At 37.7% G+C, this 25,089-nt stretch overlaps 1 protein-coding gene and 1 non-coding gene across 3 annotated transcripts in view; one reads left to right on the top strand and one right to left on the bottom strand.

Moving 5' to 3' along the window:
• The window catches only part of MBNL3 (muscleblind like splicing regulator 3), a 60,021-nt gene that overhangs the window by 9,248 nt on the left and 25,684 nt on the right, over positions 1-25,089 (top strand). The window lies entirely within an intron of this gene.
• On the bottom strand, positions 4,272-4,378 carry LOC115847086 (U6 spliceosomal RNA). The gene has a single exon (XR_004037167.1). It is a non-coding gene; the product is annotated as a U6 spliceosomal RNA (small nuclear RNA).

Raw genomic sequence — 25,089 nt, 5'->3', positions numbered from 1 at the left:
TAGTCCCTGGTTGGGGAAGATCCTGCAAGCCGCATAACATGCCCCCCCCAAAAAAAAGTGAATTAAATGAAAAGTTATCTTCTTACTATTAACTAAGATGCTTATTTTAGGAGTTCTTCAAAACAGTTCTATTTAGTTAGGGTTTTATTATCTAAAACTACACATTAATGTTTCAAATGGACATGCCCACATCCAGTTGCCATGAGTGTGATGTTAGTTCTTCAAGCTAAGTATCACTGTTTTTATGGCTTACTCTTAGATATAGAGTTCCTTGCAGGCTTTGTAAATTCTGTCTTTTCAGGTGTCTGGCGGAAAGAGATGTGTGATATTACTAATCATTGATATACTTCAGATCAGTTCTCCCATTTAAAGGCAAAAGAATGCCATAATGGAAACATTTTGAAAAAGTAATATGGAACATGATTGTTAACAAAATGCATACTGCACTACCACTTTAAAGCTTGGAAAATGTTTAATTCAGAGACTAAATAGATAATGGCCAATGAATAGTAATAAGCCACTTAATTATTTAAATACACTGTCTACTCAGTATATCCAGTGTTTTTAAAATAATTTTTCGTATGTTAAAATCTTGATGACCAGTCGCACAAGATAAAGATGATTTACATAATCCTTACATCCTCAAATTTTAATGAAAATCTTAGTATTTGAAACATACAGTGCCTTTCAAACAATTAATTAGTCATTTAGATAGCACATGCATCACAGTTCCACGTCTGCATAAAAGCTTTGTAGTTCTCGTATATTATTCCTTATCCATGATAAGCATGAAAACTATACCAGGTTGACAATAGTTGACCTACGTGGGTTGTACTACTATCATATCTATAATACACAAATAACAAAATAACATACCTCGATGGTTATTGCAGCATTTGCTACCCACTTTGAGTTTCTGTGCTTGAAACACTTTTGAGATGTATCTGTGCACTGTTTCTTCTTCCATGAGTGGTTAAATAACAAGCAATCACTTGATGAGTTTTGGGCAGCTGCTTTTGTTTTTGTTGTTTTTATAAGGATTCCATTAGCGCTAGGTACTCTACCAGATGGTGATGGTTCTTTGCCTTCGTAATAGGCACAATAGTTAACAATATCCTATACTCACCTTATAATGAGGGAATGTTATGAAAATAAGGAGGGCAAGCTTGATGGCTAATTGTGCATTGTGCTGAAGTGCTGTGCCCATCACTCCATGAATGTTGAGTGTTCAGGGATGAAGTTTGCACCATCTTCAGATAGAGATCTAGATAGCACAGCCCATAGATTAATTTCCAGCTACGTAAAAGAGTCTTGTGTCATGTTGATATGCAGCTGTTTTTTGACTCAATTGCCTAGTCGGCTTGGCACAATTTATTTCAGAATTTCTCTCCAAAGTATTGCTTCACCCATTCTGTGCCAATTTCTTGATATTACAGTTTGCAATTGATCTAGGTTGGTATTTTTAGCGACTGTCCCTTGACTTTAACAAAAGATCATTCCTGAAAATACTAGAAAATACTGAAAATACTAGAATCTGTGATTGTTTTCGTAGCCAATATTGTCTTCATGTATTCTGCTTCAGCAATTTCATGTGTCTTAAACCTTCTTCTCCATACTTGAAGCACTGTGATACCTGCCACTTGTTATCTAGGGAGGATATATATGCTGTCATTATTTAATTATGAAAGATCAACACCCATCACATCTGCCCACTGCACTCACCACCTTGGGTAGTTTTGTGACAAAAATCTCCTGGCAAGGGCCTTAGCAGCAGGCATGGTCAGAGGACTGGGTGAGGAAAACACAAAACAGCCCCATACTATGTCTTCAAACATCACATATGATCGCAAGCATAATAATATTTTGGCAAGTGAAACTGGTTTTATAGACGTATGGGTGTGAATCTATCCTTGTAGGTCAATTTGTCCTGAGTTACCAGTATATTCTGTACTAGTATCACTAGTCACAGCAGTTTTCACCAGTTTAAAATTTGATTATTTTTTAGTGAATATTTACCTCATCCCTGCTTGCTAAGGGAAAACTTACTGGGAGCAGAAGACTCCTAGCAACATAATCCCAAGGGTTGCTGAATTATGCAAGATTTAGAATCATTTATGAGCTTGATCAGAGGGGTCTGCCTGTATTATAAAGATACATAGACAGCACCTGTCATCCTGAGACTCAAGGAAAATAACATTTTACTTAAGGATCTCTATCTTCTATTATTGACCTTAAAAAGGATGTATCTTTGACCAGTAAAAGTCAATGCTATTTTGGACATTTCAAAAATCTCTTTTGAAAGAAAAATGGAATTACAGTCAGTACCCAATGAAATACATATTGATAGCTCAGCCTCACTTGTTAAACTTTTTATTTTGAAATAATTTTAGGCTTACAGAAAAGTTGCAAAAATAGTACAAGGAGTTCCTGCATACCCTTCACCCAGCTTCCTGTAATGTCAACAACTTACATACCATACATAGCACAGTTATCAAAACCAGGAAATAACTCTAGTTCAATACCATTAAGTAAACTAGAGACCTTATTTGAATTTCACCAATTTTCCCTCTAATGTCCTTTCTCTGCTCCAGGACCCCACATTGCATTTACTTGTCATGTTTATTTAGTCTCCTCCAATCTGTGACAGTTCCTCAGCCTTTCCTTGTCTTTCATGACCCTGACACTTTGGATGAGTACTGGTCAGTTATTTTGTAGAATGCCTCTCAGTTTGGGTTTGTCAAATGCATTCTCATGATTTGACTGAGGTCATGCATTTTTGGCAAGAAAACCATAGAAATGATGTGCGTCATATTCGAGGGTACTTGATGTTGATGTATCTTCTCTCTCATGTTAACCTTAATCACCTGATAAAGATGGTGTCTGCTGGGTTTCTGTGCTGTAAAGTTTTCCTCTTGTGAAAATCGATAAATATCTTCTTCATTTATTCAACATCTCCTCAACATACCATTGATGGTAAGGATCATCCCAATATCCAAGATGTCAAAATGTGGAAGTGTCCATCTTAGAAGTGATGGGTAACACACTTCTCTACTAACTGTCAGTCAAGAAAGGGAGGGAGGAGAAAATGGACCAAGAGATGAGGAAAGACTGAGAAACTGTCACAGATTGGAGGAGACTAAATAAACATGACAAGTAAATGCAATATGGGATCCTGGATTGGATACTGGAGCAGAGAAAGGACATTAGGGGAAAAATTGGTGAAATTCAAATAAGGTCTCTAGTTTATTTAATGGTATTGTAGTAAAGATAATTTCCTGGTTTTTATAACTGTGCTATGTATGGTATGTAAGTTATAGACATTACAGAATCTGAGTTAAGGGTCTCCAGGGGCGTTCTGTACTATTTTTGTAATTTCTCTGTAAGTCTAAAATTATTTCAAAGTTAAATGTTTTAAAAAGAACTTTCTTAGTCTTGCACATGCATCTCCTGTCTTTTGATGCTCAGAAATACAGTGGAGTATTATTGTTTCTTTTTTAAAATCTTTTTAATTAATTAATTAATTTATTTATTTATTTAATTTTGGGCTGCATTGGGTCTTTGTTGCTGTGTGCGGACTTTCCCTAGTTGCGGCGAGCGGGGGCTACTCTTGGTTGCGATGCGCGGTCTTCTCATTGCTGTGGCTTCTCTTGTTGCGGAGCACGGGCTTCAGTAGTTGTGGCTCACGGGCTCTAGAGCGCAAGCTAAGTAGTTGTGGCGCACGGGCTTATTTGCTTCACAGCATATGGGATCTTCCCAGACCAGGGCTTGAACCTGTGTCCCCTGCATTGGCAGGTGGATTCTTAACCACTGTGCCACCAGGAAAGTCCTAATGTTTCTTTTACTTTCTTCTCTTTTTTAAACTTTGGGTGTGGTAATGAGAAAACTCTGAAATGCATGGAGTGGCTGGTCTTGGGACTAACCTCAACTAACTAGATGGGTTGGATAATTTAAATAGTTAAGAAAGCACTCATACCCATAACAGCGCTTCACAAACCTAGCAAATCAAAAACTTTGAATGTAGAACATTCATTTCAGATTGTCACCATTTACAGATAGGAAACTGGAGATCCAGTGAGGGAGAGTCCCTTGTCCAACGTCACATAAGCAGTTATCAAAAGATCCTGAGAACTCCAGTGTTCTTCCAATCATTTCAGTCTTTTTTCCTGTGGTGAAGAAGGAGATGGAGAAAACATCATTTGGGCTTATTGTGTTTTGTTTGTTTTTGATCTTTGCAGCATTCGTTTAATTCTAAGAGAAGAAACATACTGCTCAAAAATATGGAACGCGTCACGAATTTTCGTGTCATCCGTGTGCGGGAGCCATGCTAGTCTTCTCTGTATCTTTCCAATTTTAGAATATGTGCTGTCGAAGCAAGCACTGGGCTATTGTTTTACTAAACCAAAAGCATCCAGTGCTTATCACGTCAGACTGTCCCACATGACATTGGGATGCCCTGTTTTCAACGTTTTGTGTTTCTCCTTCACTTTCTGTTATTTCAAAAGGGGCAAAAAGTCAACTTTCCCTTTCCTAATCTCTCCCTCATTTATTGTTTCATGACACTGTGTTTAGATGAAGACTTTAATTAAAGTTTCATATTTAGTTCTCTGACAGTCATTTGGGCTATTAATTTTGAAAAGAAGGAGGAAGAGAGGCAGGGTGTTTTTATTTTTAGACCATGTTATCTAACTTAGTGATACTAAGCTTTGTTTAATCACCAAGAGTCAGAACACTGAGCTGTCTCTACTCCCTCGTCCATCCTTTTCTTCACACCCTGCATTGCTGAGTTAGCTAGCCAGAGTCGGGGATTGTAACGGGCTGTGGATCACGTATATCTTCACTGCATGAAACTCTTTGATGTCTGATGCTGTTATAGATATACTCATTAGTACAAAGTCCTGGCCAGCTAAGGAGGTACCTGTCACAGATTAACTGAAAATGTTGCACTAGCAGCTCAGCCTTGTTATGGGTCAAATACAGTTTTGTAAAAGAATTTGGAATCTAATCCAATGAATTTAAAACGTTGTTTTATGGAAGCATAGCTCAAGATCATTTCTCTCTCCCCCTTGCAGCCAAGGTTGCAATTGGCTACCTGGTAAGAAAGGACTTGTGATATGGCCAGGGATGTATTCTTCAACCAAAATTTGGTACCATTAAGATGGACCCTTTGTCACAGGAACCCCATTTAGTACAAGAGATCTGAATATCTGAAGTTTGAGAACTGTCTACTATATGTCAACTCTTTTGTGTGGAAGAAGCTCTTTACATGTTATGGAAATAGATGTCTGATCTTACTTGATCATATAATAATTCTCTCATGTCACATAGCTATATGAAGTCATTATAAATATTGTTTTTTTCTTTACTTCACGTTTTTGTGAAACGTGGATACAAGGTACTTCTGTGCATCTGGAAATAGCAATTAGTTCTTCTAGGAACATGACTTTATTCATAGAACATCATTTACTCACTGGTGTTTTTGCCCTTACAGATTAGGTTTCTGATTGTAAAGTCCCCAGGTTTGCCTTGTTTTCCTCTGTCTCAGCTGGCCGCTTGATTGTTGACCTACAGGGGTATATATTCCAGAGGAATTTTAGCCATCTGGCCATCTGTTCTTTCCTCATTATCTCTAAATAATCTTTTCATTTTTTTTCTGTATTTCCTCCACTGTGTAATCAGTCTTTGGTTTCTTAAATTTATGTGTGTGTTTTTTTTTTTTTTTTTGTGGTACGCGGGCCCCTCAATGTTGTGGCCTCTCCCGTTGTGGAGCACAGGTTCCGGACGCGCAGGCTCAGCGGCCATGGTTCACGGGCCCAGCCGCTCCACGGCATGTGGGATCCTCCCGGACGGGGGCACAAAGCCGTGTCCCCTGCATTGGCAGGCGGACTCTCAACCACTGCGCCACCAGGGAAGCCCCAAATTTATGGTTTTTGTTGCTGTTGCTGTCTAATCCAGATTTGCAACCCTGCTTAGGTTTTCAATGTTTTTATTTCTGTGCCTTCAGTTCTCACCACAAAGTCAAGTTTTACTGCTCGACATAATGAGAAGTTTAACTCATGCTTTTTCCTGTCTTTCTTGATACTGTTTTCTTAAAAGTCAGTGAATGATTCCATTTGGTCTACGACCTTTTGTTTTGTAAATCATCTCCACTATTTGGACTTAACCATGTTGTCTAGAGTTGGAGTAAATTATTTTTCCAATATTATTCCTGATGAGCTTGTATAATATGGCTTAGTGTCATGTCAAACTCTGTTACTTACAGAAGTAGATGTGACAAAACGATCCATCGGTTTTTGCGGCTGTTGCTTGGTCATAGGCATGTCAATGTATGCTTTCAATTGGACTGTTTTTTCTATTGTAAATGGACATATTTTTTGTTGTTGTTGAAACTCAGATTTTTATTTACCCACTGGGAATTTGTAGAAAAGAGATTAGCCTTTTGCTCCTACACATGTTCTTGTGGGTAGACAGTGAAGGCAGTTTCCACACTGAAAACCATCCAACAGCTTGAAAACATAGAGTCACAGTGATATAACTGTGTTAAATATGGCAAATTTCCTGAACTAAGTAAGAGATATCCTATGTGTCAGCCATGATTTGCCAGCTAACTAGATAGTACTAAGGTTCTAATTTCTGTCTCTAGGATGCAGAAATGCAAACAGAAAACCTTTTTCTCTGTGACTTTAAACTCTTTTTTTTAACATCTTTATTGGAGTATAATTGCTTTACAATGGTGTGTTAGTTTCTGCTTTACAACAAAGTGAATCAGTTATATATATACATATGTTCCCATATCTCTTCCCTCTTGCGTCTCCCTCCCTCCCACCCTCCTATCCCACCCCTCCAGGCGGTCACGTGCTTTGTGACTTTAAACTCTTAACCCATCTTTTACATGTGTCTAGGTACATTGAGTAGGCAGCATTATAGTATCAATCATCTCTTATTCCATTCCAAATACATTTTGGAGACTGTATTTTTAAGATGACATTGTTTTAAGATCACATTGTCATATTGCCTTAAAATTGTTCATCCTATTTATGAAAAAATAGTAACCCTGAAGTAACCGTTTGAGAACGTTGAATATATTTAAGAACTCTGTGTGGTTTTAAAATGTTTGCTAAATACTTATCCCAGAAGTTGTTTTTCTGTTGTTAATGTTTATATTTATCACATACTTTATTCAACAAACTTAAATTTTTTCCAACTTGTATAAAAACATAATCTCTAGAGGTGTTTTGTTTGTTTGTTTGTTTTGCCATTTCCTGGTTATTTCGCTTTTTCTATTAGCCGGAAAAGCATTCTATATAGAAACAAATTCAATCTTAACTTACTTCCAAGTAACTGAAAAAAAATTTTTTAATTGTCCATTTTTATTCTGCTAGTACCCCACTAGAGGAAGGATTTTTTCCAGCTTTAGTGAGATTTAATTGACATATAACATTGTGTAAGTTTACGGTGTACAACATGATGATTTGATACAAGTATATATTGGGAAATGATGACCACCTCACATAGTTACTCTTTTTGTGGTAAGAACAGTTTAAGACTTACTGTCTTAAGCAACTGTCAAGTATATAATACAGTTTTGTTCACTATAGTCACGATGCTGTATCTTAGATTACCATAACATATTCACCTTATAACTGGAAGTTTGTACCCTTTGACCACATCTCTCCATTTTCCCCACCCCCAGTCCCTGGTAACCTCCATTCTACTCTGTTTCTATGAGTTTAGCTTTTTTAGATTCCTCATATCAGTGAAATTGTACAGTATTTGTCTTTCTGTGTCTGGCCTTCAAGGTACATGCATATTGCCAAAAAAGGCAGGATTTCCTTCTTTCTCATGGCTGAATAATATTTCATTGTATGTATTTTGGAATATTGTCTTATTTTTCATAGAGGCCTTAGAGGTAGTCTTGATAAATGCCTCTTTCTTGGGTGAACAACAGATGTAACCATGGAAATGCTTGATGTGAAACATGGTATCAGCAAGTGGCATAAACATAGAAAATGCTGACTTGTAATAACAGCTCTAACCAAGGCTCCTTGTGTGGCCTTGAGGAAGTCATGAGAATCCTACCTACCTCTGTTTCTCTTCATACAAGAGCAAGCAGCAGTACTCAATTTGCAGGACTATTGCTTGTGGTTTACTACATGGATTTTATAAATGTCAGGGGTCATTTAATGCTGAAAGTCCTGTTAAATCCATTAAGAGTTCTATCTATATACATTCAATTCCCCAAGGAAATGATTCATTCAACAGACATTTATTGAAAACTATTACTTGTTAGGCACAGGGCTGAGTACTGCACAGAATACAAAGTTATGGAAGATATGGTCCCTGCCTGACCTTTTAGTATGAAGCTGCTTGTGTTATGTGCCATAAGCCAGGTACAAACGAACCACTAAAAGAGTCCAAGGGAGGAGGGAGGGCTGGGATTATATCCAGCTGTGGTGGTTAAAGAAGTAGTCATGGGAGAGGTACCGTGTGAGATATTCTTGGAAGGAGAGACAGGAGGACATTCCAGGCAGAAAGGACAACCTAAGCAAAGACAGAGGGGAAAAAACTGTAGTGTGGATTTGGGGAGTCGAGTGTTAAGTCAGCCTGGCTGAAGCATAGAGCCTGTGTTGGTAGAGGAGTAGCCTTAAAAGGAAGTGAGGAGCTTGAACTTGATTTTGTAGCACTGTGGAATCTGACAATTTTGAGTAGAGAAATGGCATCATCAGCCTATGCAAGATGAATGAATAGAGCAAAAGAGACTGGCCACAGGGGGACCTCTTAGAAAGCTGCTATTGAAGCTTAGAGAGCTTCATATTGAAGGTATGAAATGATAAGAATTTGAATTAGGGGGTGGCCGTGGGAAGGAGAAGCCAGTGATGGAGTTGAGATGCTGCTCAAGTCAACATGGTTAAGTAAGAGGGGGTTGGTTGAAATACTACTTCCACCTACTGCTATTGTGTTCACCTTAATATCCAATTTCATTGAATTTGAAATGAAGATTTGTCATACTTTTTTTTGGTTTCACATTAGACGGTGTCTTGTTCACCACCACAGCTTTTGTGCGTAGCACACATAGTAAATATTGGGAGCTTGAAAAGTGGTCCCTGAATGAAACATGAGCTTGTTGAATCGCTTTGACAGAGGGAGAACCAATATGGGCTCCCCTGCAAGGTGCCTAGTCATCTCTCCACCTGCATCTGTACTTCTACTCCCAGTTCAGTTTTTACCTAAATATGAATGAAAATTGTATACACCCATGTGCCAACTTTCCTCACTCAACCACATTTTAACCTAGATTTCATGGCCTACAGATTGCTGATTTTTGTGAATTTAATTCTGTCCCTTGGCATTATAGAAATGTTCATTGGCCAAACGCCTTGGATACTCTCCAAATTTAGCATTTGAGTGTTTTTACCCTCTATGTGGATTTTTAAAAAATTTACTGAATGGCCACTGTTACATATTATTTTAAAGTAATTAGTGTGATAATCTAGTAATATTCAAGCATCATCTTCTGCCTTAAAATAGTTGAAATTGAATTTTACAGCAAGTGGCTAGCTTGCAAATAAAGGTATTCTTGGAAGCATGATTAGCACTAATAAGGTCATTCTGAGTCAAGTACCAGGTCATAATCTGCAGAAAAGGGTTTTGTGTAAAAGGTGACTGCCTAATCCAGTAAAAATATATATTTAAAGTTTAATCAATAATGATTGCTTCGAATGTACAGTGATATTTAAAAAGTCTGAAGAGTTTCAGCTTAGAAAGGCAAAGAAAAATTCTTAGAGAGAGAGCCTGTGCATTGACTTTTTAAGATAAACTTAGCTAGCAATCTGCTTTTTAAAAGAAATGGGAAAGTAATAAGAAATGGGAAACTAATTTCAAGATGGAATTTAAAAAAGGATTTCTAGGCTTATGAGCTGTACCTTGGTATTTGTGCAGTCAGCTCAATCTCTTACACCTTCTCCATCTTCATCTCCATTTGGCATAGTGATTTCTGTTTTTCAGGACAGACATCCTGAGGCCTTGGGTGCAATCCTTAGTAATCGAGATGTGATTCAGGTTTGGGCAACTGACCCTACTTCAAAAATAAGAAAAGTACCTGGACCATTTTAGAAAAATGTTTCAACAAAGAAGGAAACTTAAAATGGTTTTAAGTATTTAGCAGCATTCAGCTGATGTCATTAATAGTTTACAATAATATCCATAATTGTGACTTGCATATCTTAATAGGCAACTGACAGCTAAGACAAAACCAAGACCCTCTTTCACTCTTCCCAAATTCTCAAGGCCTCACTCCGGTGGCACATGACATTTATTCCATCTACGAAATATTGCTGATAAAATGTATTTAATCATATTTCACTATTCCTCCCCCAAATCTCCTATTCTCCTCACTAGAGAAACACTTAAGGAAAAAAATGACATTACTTCCATGCCGGAGATTGTAGAGAAAAAAAGAAGAAATTCGGAGACACCTATCTGAGAAAAGCTTTTCATTCTGAAATACTTCAGCTCCAATAATAATGTATTTGAAGCGAAACCAGAATGAAAGTGTAATGAATAAAGTAACATACTAATGAAGGGGGGGGGATAGAGAAAGTGAGACTCTGCCAGAGAGAGAATTATTTGTGCCATTTTTATCACACATTATAAACTCCTTGGCTTTCCTTGAAGCAAAAATGAAGAGCTGTGATTAATTATGGCTCAGAGACGTCTCATTCTCCCCATCAAATTTCTCCTCCTCCTCAATAGCACCTCTAGACCCCTAGTTTAGTCACCTTTGATTTCTACCCCACTGTTTTCCTTTGATTTCTATCCCATAATGTCAAGTGCTAGAGCCCCTCTCAGCAACAGTCCTCAGGCCTCTGCAGTTGCAGAAGAGATAAGATAGGCAAACTCCTTGTGGGCAGGTTCCCTGCCCTATTCATTGTCTTCCATAGTATCCAGCAGTCTCTTTTACAGAGAGGTGCTTATTAACCAGTGTACTTTCCTTTATCAAGCAATAAGAACAATGCAGTTCAATACATTTTCCTCTTTACAGTGGTTGCCAGAAAGCGCAGAGCTACATTTAGGGCCCAGCTGAAGCAATTAACCTTATCTAGATTTTTGAAGTTTTTGATGTAATTATCACCACCTTCCCCATTATATCACTCTTACTCTTTAGGCCCATGATAATGGTGTTTTTGGAAGTGTGTCTTTCCTGTAAGTTGTTTCCAAGCCCTTGTGGAAGAATGGAGTTGTATACCTAGTGAGAGGGCAAGGGAAGGGGCTAATTCTATTTCTGAATTTCTTATTTACAGCTTATTAAGCTATTTGAGTGTTTTTCATTTAGACGTGCCAATGTATTGCAAGCATTATGGTATTGCAAACTGGGGGCTTCAGATTTAAATAGGCTGCCAGTGATAGAAGTAAACCGAGTACTGCTGAGACTATTCTTAATCAGAAAGGAAATGATAACAAATACTTGGAACTCCTTAGCCAGGTATTTATTTTCTTCACAATGAAAAGGACAAAGTGTTGTATGGGATGTCCTGTTTCCTTACTGCATCACTGCAGGGTACAACGGATGAACTTTGTATTTGGTGCTTGCTTTGAGGTTTGGGAGTCTATCAATACTTCACCTTTTGGTTATCCATGTTGAAATGCTGTGGTCAACATTGGGTTGTTTGCTTATTTGATGTGAAAAGTATTTCCCTCCTTTGAGCTTGTCTTTTTTCCAGATACCTTTTTTGGGGGTGAGGAGAAGAGGTAGTACTTTCAAATGAGTGTGGTTTCTGCAGTGAGTAAAGGTATTAATTTATTAGAGAGCCGAGGAGCGTTTACTAGAAAATCCTTTATCTGCTTAAATTTGGGTATGTAGCAAACATTTTGAAAAACACTCTGGGGAGATTTGTAGAGCAAACATAGGCAACTTGTAATACAGAGCTCTTATATACTTACCTTTATAACTAATAGCACTACTTTGTAAACAGAAAATGAATGTGTTTTCTAGGAATAGTAGAATAGAATCTTGAGAGGTCCAATCCTTTTTTTGTGTGACCTGGACTGGCCTTCTTTTATACGACTGCTAACATCATTACTGAGGTCAGAGATGTGGAATTAAGATATCAAAACCCCGTCTATATGACCTTTTAGAAACTGATTATTAGCGACATAAGAAAATGCTTAGTAAATAGCTAAATCTATTGTTCCGTAAGACAGCCATTCCCACAGTGTTGGGAAAGTGTTGTTGGCTGACTGGCAGCACCACCTTCACCTGGGTACTTGTTAGAAATGCAAATTCTTGGGCCCTACCCAGGACTGCTGAATCAGAAACTTTGAAGGTGAATCTGACAGTCTGTGTTTTACAAAGCCTTCCTGGTGATTCTGATGAACACTCAAGTTTGAGGACCACTGGTTTAGAGAAAACCCTAACAGTCCAAGAGAGTATCAACTAAAGATAATGTTTCTCAGTTTCAGAATTCTCAGCACTCTGGCTTATTGTTTATACTCAGATCTGGTGGAAAGAAAATGACATCTGTTCTGGAAGACTTATATATCTTTGGGAAACTTATTATATTTCTCTCCCCAGGGAGCACCACAGTGCTTATTAGCTGAGATAAGGCTCTGAGACGTACTGCACGAAAGAGCAGTTTACTTCTGTTACACTCAACATTTCTCAAAATTCTTTTACCACAGAAACCCTATTTTTGTGGAGCACATAGAAACTTCCCATTGAACATCTCATCACAGGTAGCTGGACAAGAATAACATTGGTGTGTAAATGTGTGAAACCAAGAAGAAAAAGATTATTTTAATCACTTGTCTCTTGTAACCCTTTGGAAGGATTAGTGACTTTTTTTATACCCCAAAAGGTCTATTGTAGGTGTTACTAGCTGCCACAAGTGGACTTTCAAAGTTTTATATGCAGCAAGTGTGGGGACAAAAAGGGCTTATATGTGTATATAACATATATAATATATATTTGTATATAATATATATTTATTATTAGTTCTTTACAATAGAAATACATATTCAATATAATTTTCAGTACAATAAGAATATTCAATGTATAAGTATATATGTTCCAACATGTTTCACATTTATATGAGTCAATCTTGGCTTCTAAGCAGTTGGGCCTGTTGAGATGAAAAATAAGAAAAATGAAAATCTGTTCAAATAGTTAGAAACAGTTTTATAATGAGATTCATTATTATTTTACCAACTTATATAAATAATATTCAAAATCCCTTTGCTATAATTAATTACTTGTTAGTATTTTAAGCACCATTAACATCTTCTCTTATAGCCTAAAGCTTGTTTTGCTTTATCCTCCTAACTTACCAGGAAAAAAATGACTTGCTTGATTTCTTTATATCCTTTTAATATGTGTTATAAATAAAATATAACAGCAGTTTTGGCAAAATTAAAATATAAAAAGTACCAACCAAAAAATGTGACGCTCCCAAGTTTTTCATATGATAGAGATTACTTTGAACGTTTTATTCATTATGATTCTAAAGTGAATTTTCATTATGTGAGATCTTAAAGTAAGAAGCTTGTGATGGTAGAGAAGTGCCTCTTGACTAGGTAAACTGGTCTTCTAAGTAGGCACTGGCTTATTGCCAGTTGTAAAGGGAGCAATAATTCCTTTCTCTTTTCAGTTATTTGCAAGGATAAGATTAAAGCTTGGATCTGCTTCTTTATCCTCTGCTCTTTCACCTACCATTACTACTGAGTTGTGGGAGCAGCAACTGTAACAATATCTGGTTCTAAGAAGAGAAGTGTCCTTGGTTTTCTAACATTGTATATAAATTCCCTCTCTAGACACATGATAATTTATATTACTCACAAAATCAAGGATTCCTCATATAATAGTGCATTATCTTCTGTGGGGAGGTAAAATGGTAAAACATAATTTGTAATCTATTGAATTTTTTATACTTAATTCACAGCAACAATTTTAGTTCTAACTAACTAATAAAGAAAATAAATATTTTTTTTTTTACTGATTTTACTTCCAAAGCATACTAAATTTCACTTGTTCCCTTTATTCTTTCAAAGTACTTATGAAGTATGTAGGGGCGGGAATTATTCCTAGAAAAACTGATTAACAGAATTGGAAAATAATTTAGCCATGATCTAAAGGTAATTAGAATCCAGGACACTTAAATCCCAGTTTAGCCCTCTTCCTAATAAAATGCTGCATTCGTATTTAGTAAAATACTGCATTCATATTAAAAATTTAGATTTGTTCCTGCTTTGTCTCAGAATAAATGTGTTAGAAGTCAGAGTATGAACTGCCTGCAACCTGATTCCAAACAGCTGATTCATTTCAACTTTGGATTTGTTTATCATTATTATTTTCCCCATCAAATTGTCTTTAAAAGTATAAGTACCCTTTTGGATTCTACACGTTCAATTGTCTAGTCACTTATATAAGATCTAGGTTCCCTACTACATCATCAGCAAATACCTAGAATATTTTGTCTTTTAAAAGCTGTGGAAAAACCTAAATGCTAAGTTAGAGTGAATAGAATTGATGTGTTTACATCATGTTTATATGTTTACCTGATGCATTTACATGTTGATTTGCATTTGAAGTCTTTAGTCTTATTTTGTGAGTAATGTTTACTTAACCAAAAATAAATTGACAATATAGAAAAGAAAATAAATAAACATAACTTGCTCACAGGCAGAGTTGAAGCACTGAAAAAGTCAAATCCTAGTTCCCAGGCCCACAAATCATCACCCCATGTTGCACATGGGGTGCATGTGTTTTATACATGCACCCATGTATAAGTTTATATATTTTTATACATTCTCTAGTCATTTAAGTCAAATCCCCACTAAAACTGAGCTTTTGGTGGCGTAGTCTTTTGTGAGATGGTATGTGTGGTGTGTGTGAATCCTTATTTGTCTGTTCTTTGTGGAATGAAATGCTTCAGAAGAACACTTTGTACTTCTTTGTGATAAGGTTGATCTTTTGTCATCGTTTGGGATTTTCTCTGCTTTGTCATAGTGTTGAACCTACAGCACCCAGACATTTATGGTCTGAGTAAACCTGCTTCTAAATGGCACTGCCGTGGTGTTTTTTTTTTTAAGATTCTTCTTTTAGAGTGGTAATAATAATAGCCACAAAAAGGCACACAACCAACCCTTTCATTGAGCCCCACTTCCATCTGTTCTCTATGTCCATGGGGTTTTGCAGGACTGTTACTTTTGTCAGGCCATGGTCATTTGTGCTTAAGCTCTTATAACCCGACTCCTGATTCCAGGACACTGCTTCTCCCAGACCAACTGGCAAAATTCTATCATGTAGACATTTGCTAAAAAGCTGTGCTAAGAGATGAGATAGATGTACTAATTGTTCTGCTTTGGTTAGGATGAAAGACTTCATAATCCGTTTAAAGCACTTTGAACAGTGCCCAGCACATGGTAAATACACAGTAAAGTTATTCAGGTGGATGTGGTGTAAAAAACATTGGACACTCAGTTATCTTGTCTTATTCGTTTTCAAGTCACCTATGATCCCCAGGTGCTTAACAAAACATCCCACTTGGCATACATTTATCTATTAAATAGTTTCTAGACATACCTAACGGCCAGTTGGTATGCAATCTTTATTATAATCTTAGAAGGAAAATAGTGACCCAACCATTAGAAATATTTGAACGAGCTCATTCCTCAGTTTAGCACACCATGGTGTTGTGAGGCATTAGTGTACGGGTTAGGAATGTGAGCTGCAGACTCAGTCCACCTGGGTTCAAATCACAGCTCTGCGACATTTGTTCTGTTACCTTGAGCGTGTTTCTTCACATCTCTGTGCCTCAGTTCTTCAGTAAAACACTGACTTCCTAGGGTTATATTGTGAAGACTATATGAGGTAATGCACGTAAAGCACTTTGAACAGTGTCTGGCACATGGTAAATATACCTACGATAAAGTCAGTTGTTATTATTATTCAGGTGGTCATGATGTGAAAAAAAAATGCAAACCTGACCACAGCGTTCAATAATTCCCTCAAATGAGTTGTGTCATTATGACTACTTTCATGATATTAATGGAAAATATAATTTTACAGGGGCCTCAACGTGGTCTCTAAATGTGTGTCAACAGTCATCTCATGCCAAGTTACATGAGCTAAACCTGTAGATACAGTTATTCTGTAGCCCACTCATAAATGGTCAGAATTAGTTCACATCTGAAAGGTCATTTGACCTTATATACTAGAGTCTGTAAAACATGAAACAAAACAAAAACGGTTAAATGCTCCAGTCACCTTTAGTAGAAAAAGAACTGTGAAATATTGGCACACCGATGTTTTATATGGCCTAGTTTATTTCTCTATCACTTGATCAAATATTTTTCTAGAATAGAATTTGATTTACCTTGTATAAGAGACATATAAACTGGGCTCTTTTTTTTTCCAGAAAGACATGTTTTCTGAAGTTTTCTAATTTTATTCTGATTTTCAGGGAAGGCACAATGAAGCTAGGGATTTGTTTTATTTTTCCTATTTTTCCCCTCACCAGAATAAGGATTCCACTAATTAAAAGGCAGTGACTAGACCTTAGAAACCTTGTTGTGCTTAATATAGAGGGTTTATGGTTTTAAGAAACACTGCATCCTTACAAGTGCACTGTTCACCCACTAACTCTTCTAGCTGCTTAAACTGACTTGCGGAGAACAATTAATAGATTTTTAAAACTAATTAACTTTCGCTGTCCTTTGCTTTACTTTGTTTTAGATTTGGAGATAGGCATTCTTTGGCAGGGGTCATATTTCAACTTCTTCTCTGTAAAGATATGAGACATTTATGGTTGAGGGATTGATTTATTTTAAAATGTAAAACTTCCATTTATCATTCTATCTTCTTTAAACAACCCCATTTCTAGTTACATTGTTTGTGGATGGCCTTGTTTAGTTCTTTAAATACCAGGAACAGTTTCATCATCATCAAATATTAACTGCTCACTGAAAGCAGAAGGTGAGTTTAACAAGGTTGCTATATTTACTAAGACTGAGAGAGGATCATTTTTAAACATATTCTTTAAAAAAGTAGTCTCGGTAGTTTCATCTAGAGCATTGTCAGTTCTGTTCACATCTCTGAAATACATTTTGGATGAAACTTAATATATTTGGTAAATAATCAGGCCAGGCAGAATAGATCTTTATTTTTAAAAGAGAAAGAATTTATATCAATAAATTGCTTGCTTTTATGTCAGAACAGAAACAAACAGCAACTTGGCCTAATAAAGAATCACTTGGCTAAAAAAAAAACCCCACTTTATTTAAATACACAGTGCATTTGGAGTTTGGAGTTTTCTTTGGAGATTTGTCTGATACTCTAAAATGCCTACAGTTTTAATAACAAGTTAGCATAAAGGTTTCAGTAAGGCTTTTGGTGATAAAAATATATTTATCATTAACGAAATGTAGAGCTAGTCCATGCCTCAAAGCATTTTAATGCAGTCCATGTCACCAAGTAAACCTTTCTGCTTGGAAATTGCATATTTGGTATTAGTTTGGTAGTTGGGTAGGATTGTGAGAAAAATGCATATTTTAAAGTGGATACATTTGGCTCCGGCGTTTGAAACATGATTTCTACTTATGAATTTAGCAAGACCCTGTAAACAACCATTTGGTATCATGCTTTTAAATTTCTTTATCTGAAAGAAAACTTATGTCTAGCAAAAAAAAAAAAAAAGGACTGATTTTTATCTCTGTGCCTCTAATTTCAAAAATGCAGAGGTAAATCAATAACCGTATCTGCCCTTTATATAACCTCTGGGTGGAGGGGTACATGGCTGGCTCTAGAGATGTAATTATTTAATTTATTCTTAGCAGCATACTGAGCGTTGCAAAGATAAATTGTTTACATCTGAACAATAATCAGTGCCTTTCTCACCTTTTACTCCCCTTAAGTTTGCAAGATATTTGTCTACATTTAATTCTTCTTTGAAATTTTCTTTTTGCTTGGAGACAGGAAATTTAACTTTGCCAGGTGGAAACCACAAGGTTTAAGTTTAGTGCACAACTAAGACCCTTAGGAATTGGAGGGATTGCCAAATACATTCCTACTTCCCAAGTTTTAGTGCCGTTAAAACTCACTTGAGACCCTTAAGTCATGGAAAACCTAAGGTAACTGGCATGGTTTCAAGGGATAGAAGTCACAGTGTAGGAAAGCCAGTTAGACAGAGAAGGCTTGAAGTTGTGATTTCAGAAGTTACCTGACTGAAGCATTCAAACAAAAGAAGAAAGGCCCGGCAGCCATTTGGAAAGCTCTGGCAGAACTTACGACTTTGGCAAGGAGCGCTGGGAAGCTGACTGTGGGATCTTTCTTTGTAGCCATCATAGAAAAAATCTACATCTTGTTAGCTGTGCAGAGATCGAGTATGGGCAGGAGTGTTCAATGTCATTTCGACGGACGATCCAGTTCCTTGGAGTTCACTGTATGCCATGGGGCTTGCTTTGAGCTTTAGTAGGAGGGAGTTGAATTTAATCAGTATTTTCATAACGATTCTCTAACGAAATATGTTAAAAGGTATTTTATGGAAAAAAAAAAAGAGGCATGGTTTCTGCGATTGAACTGTGTTTCAGTTAACAGAAGTCAGCAGGTTTCTTTACTCTAAGACATGTGAGGGGGAACCTTTAGTGTGCTCCGGTGGACTGTTAATCTCCAAGAGGGGAATAGAGGGTACCATTCCTTACAAGTATTTCACCAGGAAGCTCAGTTTCTGAGGCTCCTCTCTTGGGAATAGTGGTCTGTGGTACACAGACTGAAGGATCTCTAAGAGCCTTTCCAGCTTTAATGTTTCCATGACATGTTGTCTATAACATATAAGCTTCCCCAGTGAAGTACAATTTCATTCTCTCTGACCTTACTAATTCTGACTCTTTGATAATTCCAACAAAGGAGACTGCAATCTTAATAAAAAATAAATTCAGGATTGTGTCTAATAACTGATTCCTAAATGTTCACCATTGCCACTTTTGTGATATACCTGTTCTGTCATGTGGGGCTGTTATGGATTGCCATTTTTGCTGAGTATATTATTTTGTTCATTAGAATTAACCATGCCCCTCTACATCTCCCTCTCTTTTAATATGAGTAATCAAGGGTTGACTGAAAAAGACATCTATGCAAATAATGGCTATTCATGCCATTTTTTGCAGGTTTTGAATATGTATCTGCATCGATCTTATGTGTGCATGTGGAAACATAATACTTAAGCAGATGTTTTCCTGGGCTTTAATGGATGACTTCTGCTTGAATTTAAGAATACCACCGACAGGACTGAAGAAATTAAGGTTAACCTGTCCTCCTCTCCCTCCCCCCACTAACAAAAACCTTAAAAACATAAGAGCCTCATCTTCCTGTAATAACTCATATGTTCAAAAATGTATATGAATTTAGAGTCAGGAGTTCCGGCATGGTGGTCACTCACCACACCCTCCCCCATCCCAGTTTAAAGGAGGAGCTCCGGCAGGCAGGCATCAAAGTCATTTGAATATACAGTTGCGCCACGGTGGTTGGGAAAGTGGACTGGCTGACTGGGTAGGGAGACGTGCGAAGCTTTTGGTGGGAGGAGCCAGGGAATAAAAAATTGCTTTCTCCAACAGTCAACTTCCTTAAATTCCTTGCAGCTGGTCAGGTAAGCTGGGGCTGAGAGTGCCTTCTGCTTTGCTCCAGGCAACTGAAGGCCTAGTAGAGCCTGGGCTGATTCCATAGAGGGGGCTGCTTATGACCTTAAGGTAACGGGATGAAAATGGGTTTTTGAGGATTTGACTTTATTTAGCTCAACTCACAAGGGTGGAGAATAGATAGGGAGAGGGTTGCCGTATAATATTTTGTATGGGGCATACTTATCCTAAAAAATTAGTCCTTGTTCATTTAAAATTCAAATTTGATTGGGAATCCTGTGTTTTCATTTGATAAATCTGGCAACCCTAGATAGGATCCCAGGCAGAAGCCCTAGCTGGGAAGAAAGGGTGCAAGCAGCCGGCATCCTTTTTGTCCTGGTTCCAAATCGCTGTGGTTAGTGACTGGATGGGGTGTCCGGAGAAGGAAGCCGTGAGAACCCTGGGAGCCAGAGATTTGACTGCCTAAGGGCCAAGGGAGAGACCCCTTTATGTTGTTTTGTAACAAAGCCTATGTAGTAAGTAGCTTCTTGAAGTTGCATGATTTTGTGTATTTGTTTTCTTGGAGTAACATTCAATGTCATTCTTTTTTTCTTTCCTTTTTTTCTGTATTTTAATGACATTTTACACTGGCAGCCATCAGCTACTTTAAAGACAGCGTCCGTGAATCCTTAGCATTGGAAACGCCTTCTGACTTTCGGTAACTCGGCACCAGTGTGCTTCAGTTGTCTTTGGGTTTTAATTTGATTCTGGTTGGCTGTTTTGTAAACAGAGATCATACATTCCTGAGGAGCATATTATTGAACAGATATCCAGTTAATATTTTTCTCAAGCAGTTGAAGGTATTTGATTAGACCAGAGGGGAAAAATTGGGGGGTGGGCAGGAAGCAGATCTGGGGTATTGGGGAGGCAGGCTTGGTTTCACTATGGCCGCAACTATGATTTTTGGTGTTATTTGTTCTTCAAAAAATTTTCAAGCTAATGATTATTTGAAAATAAATGTTTAATGTGAATGCAGCTGAACATGGGTCTTAAAGCACAGCGGGAACATTTTTCTTGTAAGAAGTCAGCATATGCAATAGAGATGCACAAGAAGGCTCCACTCCATGTGATTATCCTGAAGCCACCTTTGTCTCAGTGGCTTCAGGGAATTTGACTTGCAGCTGGTTAGAGAAATGCAGGGTGGGGATGGAGCAGTTGAAGAAGGCAGTTTATTCTAAGCTGACCCTAGAAATGCAGTGCTCCCCTTGGGCAGGCCCAGGTGCTGATTAAATGTGAATCTGCTGCAGGTTCCTTTATTCTGCTCTGTGGGCCGCTATATCCTGGGGGTTCTTGTGACCACAGACCCCTGGGAATTAGACCAGGGTTTGTGTCTGTGCCTCATGGGTTCCTAACATTTCTGATTCAGTTATACTGAATTACCAGGATTTTTCAGCCATGATGATCACACACACCCCAGAGTATATATTCATAGAAAAAAAATTGTTACGAAGTAGCTATTTTCTGGACCTGAATAGAATAACGGTTCATTTGCAACAGAAAACCAGGAACAGCCTCAGTCATATGTTGCCTCTTGTTCTCTTCTTGGAGGAAGAAGAAAGAACTTAGGAAAGGAAATGGCGAGAGAAGCAATTAGGCCTCTAAGGCCGACTTAGTGTGATGCCCTATAAAATTATTCTCACAAAGTTTATTCATTCATTCAGCAAACTTTTATGGAGTGGTCACTATTCACCAGGCACAGAAACAGACCTGGAGGTTCAAAGATGAGTAAGACATAGTCCTGCCTTTAGACAAACTCAAGGTGGAATGGGGAGATAGGCATGCAAACAATGTATCAATGTACACAGTGATAAGTGCTATGATAAAAGGGAGTACAAGACGCAGCTGGAGACACAAACGAGGGAGAGGGAGAGGGAAGTGGGGGTGGGGTGGGGAGAGGGGTTCAGGAAGATCTTTACAGAGAAAGAGTCATTTGAAGTGAAAATCCATATTGGGTAGTGAGAGTCTGCAAACTTGGCTTCTGTCCTTACTGAGCTGCTTGTTAATTAGGACAAGCCATCTCATCAATTTGGCCTTCACTTTCTCTGTAAGATAAAAGTGCACAGATGTTCCTTAAAATCCGGTTCAGCCCTAAATGTTCCGATTCTGGTAATCAGGTTATCTTAGCGGGCTGCTGCAGAGAACAATGGTGTGATTGTTGAGCCTACTCCTCCCTTCATCTTTTGGAGGTCACCACTTGCAAGATTTCTTGAGGCAGATAGGCGAGAAAATTCTTCTGCCCTCCTTCCAGCTTCTTACCTATTCAGACTTGGTGTCTGGTTTGCACCGAAGTCATTGCCCTGTATATGTGTATATGGGATGTCAAGAAAGCAGAGTTCATGAGTTTGGGATTAGCAGATGCAAACTATATGTAGGATGGATAAACAACGAGGTCCTGCTGTACAGCACAAGGCGCTATATTCAATATCCTGTGGTAAACCGTAATGGAAAAGAGTATGAAAAAGAATGTATACATATGTATAACTGAGTCACTTTGCTGTACAGCTGAAATTAACATGACAGTGTAAATCAACTATACTTCAATAAAATGTAAAAAGAGGAAGGCAGAGTGCAGCAGAGATGCAGTGCTGACTGCAGTGGGGGAGTGCTTGGCTGGCTCATTCATTTTGCCTTCAATAAACTCAGGAAATGGTTTAATAAAGACTTTTTTAGAGAGAGTCATGGACATATACACACTAACAAACGTAGTAAGGTAGATAGCTAGTGGGAAGCAGCCGCATGGCACAGGGATATTGGCTCGGTGCTTTGTGACAGCCTGGAGGGGTGGGATAGGGAGGGTGGGAGGGAGGGAGACGCAAGAGGGAAGAGATATGGGAACATATGTATATGTATAACTGATTCACTTTGTTATAAAGCAGAAACTAACACACCATTGTAAAGCAATTATACCCCAATAAAGATGTTAAAAAAAAAAGACTTTTTAAAAAAGATTTTTTGTCTGCATCCCAAATTTAAATTAAAAGTTGTATGCAAGATTTTAAGGATGCTTTTTGTGCGTATATGATGTCAATATTCATAGATGGTACAATACTGGAGGATATCCATTTTTATAAAGACAGAACTCTAAGAGGAAGAAAGTGGGAAGTTTGCCTTTACTATACTGATATCTGGCTAACACTCAGTTTATGTTCATGTTGCCTCACTTTTAGCCATTTCAGATTGTTCCTAGCCCTTAATAGGTCCGTGATGGTTGTAGGAACCAGGCAACCTACTACGTATCATTTGTAATTCTAAAATTACTGTTACTTCCTCTGAGAAGCCATGTCTATGCATATGTAAGTACGTTTCAGTGGGGCAGTATAATCAAGAGGGTTTTTCATTTAACACATGATCATTAAAATGAAATAACTTTTTTCATAGAAATCAAATCATCTCTTCATTGCCTTTATTTAACATTTAACTTTTAACTCTTGATAGTCTAGCAGAGCAGTGAGATGTCTTTGAAAAAGTAATCCAGTTACCACTGTATTTGAGAGCTTTTTCCCCCCATAATTCCTAATGTATTTGAAGAAGCAAGTCATTCTGCAAACAGCTGTTCCTGTTAATATACTGGTGATTGACAAAGGGTAATTTTCAGCTTCCTGGGGTCCTTTTCTTATTCTGATGGATGGTAGAGCTTTCTCTCATGAACATAAAAAAGTACACTTCACAGGGGGTTTCTACCACCAAGTGCCCGGGAAGTCTTGTCTCTGACAGACTCTCACTCTCATAACTCCCAAGACTTGGGTGGGATTTGAATCTCTACAATGCTACTTTTCTCTTTCACTCAAGTACTCTTTGTGCTCATTTGTGAAAAGCCTGAAGGTAGGAAAAAGGAAATAGATTGAATTTGGGAGGTTTTATGAATGCTCTGCAACTTTTTCCTTTGTCTGTCATCAACTTTTTGATGTATTTCAGAAATTTCATTGGTCATTTATTCCCCTGCTGCTTTTCGGGTGCTTTTTCAAAGAGAGTAGATGGGAAAGGGGAGAGGGAAGCTTCATAGATATACTAGTGCTTATTTCAGCAGAGAATCACTTTCCCATTGAATCACCTTGCTATTTTCTTGACTCCGTATCACAGTGAAAAACCCAATGAGGCCAAAGGAAATGGAAAAGGAGTGAAATTGAGGCAAGCCTAAATGAGCTTGCACTCTAATCTCTTCAATGCTTTAATTTTGGGTGTCTGTGGAGGGGAGGGAGAGAGGTTTACACATCTTGACCAGCCTTAGCTGCTGTTTTTAGGATAGAGCCAGCTCTACCAGTGGATGGCAATTTTCACAGGTACGACATTTAGAGTCGTTTATGACATGGTGTCCTACTTTGCACTGAGCACATGGCAACTCTGAACCTGTGGCTCTAGAAGGAGGGCTTGGACAACATTGACTTGGCTTGGGAAACACAATGGGTGATTTTTTTTTCAGCGCAAGATGGTTTCTGGGCTGTTATAGACCTGATGTGATAGGGAGTCTTGTGGCCCATTCAAGAGTGCTTAGCTGGCCTCAGGAAAACATTGGAACCTTTCTAGTCCATAGTCTCTGGTTTTCCAAAGGATAAAAACAATAAGTGATTACATACTGTGCTGGGCAGATCCCTCCTCAGCCTCCACCCCATCCCATTCATACTTGCTTACCAAAGCCTTAATCCCCTCCAAGGACTAAAAGCAAATGTTAGCAAACGTCAAGAGCAAAGTTTGCCACCCTCTCCTCAGCTCCAATGAAAGTATTTTGGCCTGTAATTAAGTTTGGGCACCTTGAAGAATTAATACAGGGGAGATTTGTTATCACCAAGTGTTGTGCATATAAATATATTATCCTGAGTCCTAAAGTCGTTTTGAAAAAACTTGAGGGGCTTGGCTTTCTTTTGAAATATTGTGTTCCACAGATAACATTGATGTTAAATTATTTGTTCTCATCTATTGTTTGGATAGAAAATGCAGGTTGTTTTTTTTTCTTTATAAGCTTTCTTTAACATAAGAAGCAGTCTCTGGTAAGGTAGTGTTTCTGTGCATTTGCATTGTTATAGAATTAAATGATGGATTCTGTCATTCAGAAGAGAATGCTTTATAAATCAAGTAAAATCTCATAACTAAGATGAATAAGTTTTTTAAAATCTTATGCTGCCTCATATTCCATACTTTAGTTTTAGAGCCTAACTTGATGTAATTTTTAAAGTGTAATTTTTTTTCTATTTCTGTGTACCATTTTTGATTTGTAAAAATGTCATTAGTTTCCCAAGAAAAAGCTTAAGAAAAGTTATTATATATAAAGGACAGTAACATAACAGCACAAAGGCAGGTAGCAATTCTTTATCTGTAGATTGGCAGGAAATGTGCCAAATACACCATGTTCTCTCACTCCCTTCCATTCTCCTCTCCTCTCTGATGACATTCAGTGTAAATGACGTTAAAACTCTAAACTGTAACAAATGG

Source organism: Globicephala melas, chromosome X (genome assembly GCF_963455315.2).
Source record: "Globicephala melas chromosome X, mGloMel1.2, whole genome shotgun sequence".
Lineage (NCBI taxonomy): Eukaryota > Metazoa > Chordata > Mammalia > Artiodactyla > Delphinidae > Globicephala > Globicephala melas.
Note: the sequence above shows the minus strand (reverse complement) of the source record. Positions and strands in the feature narration are given on the sequence as shown.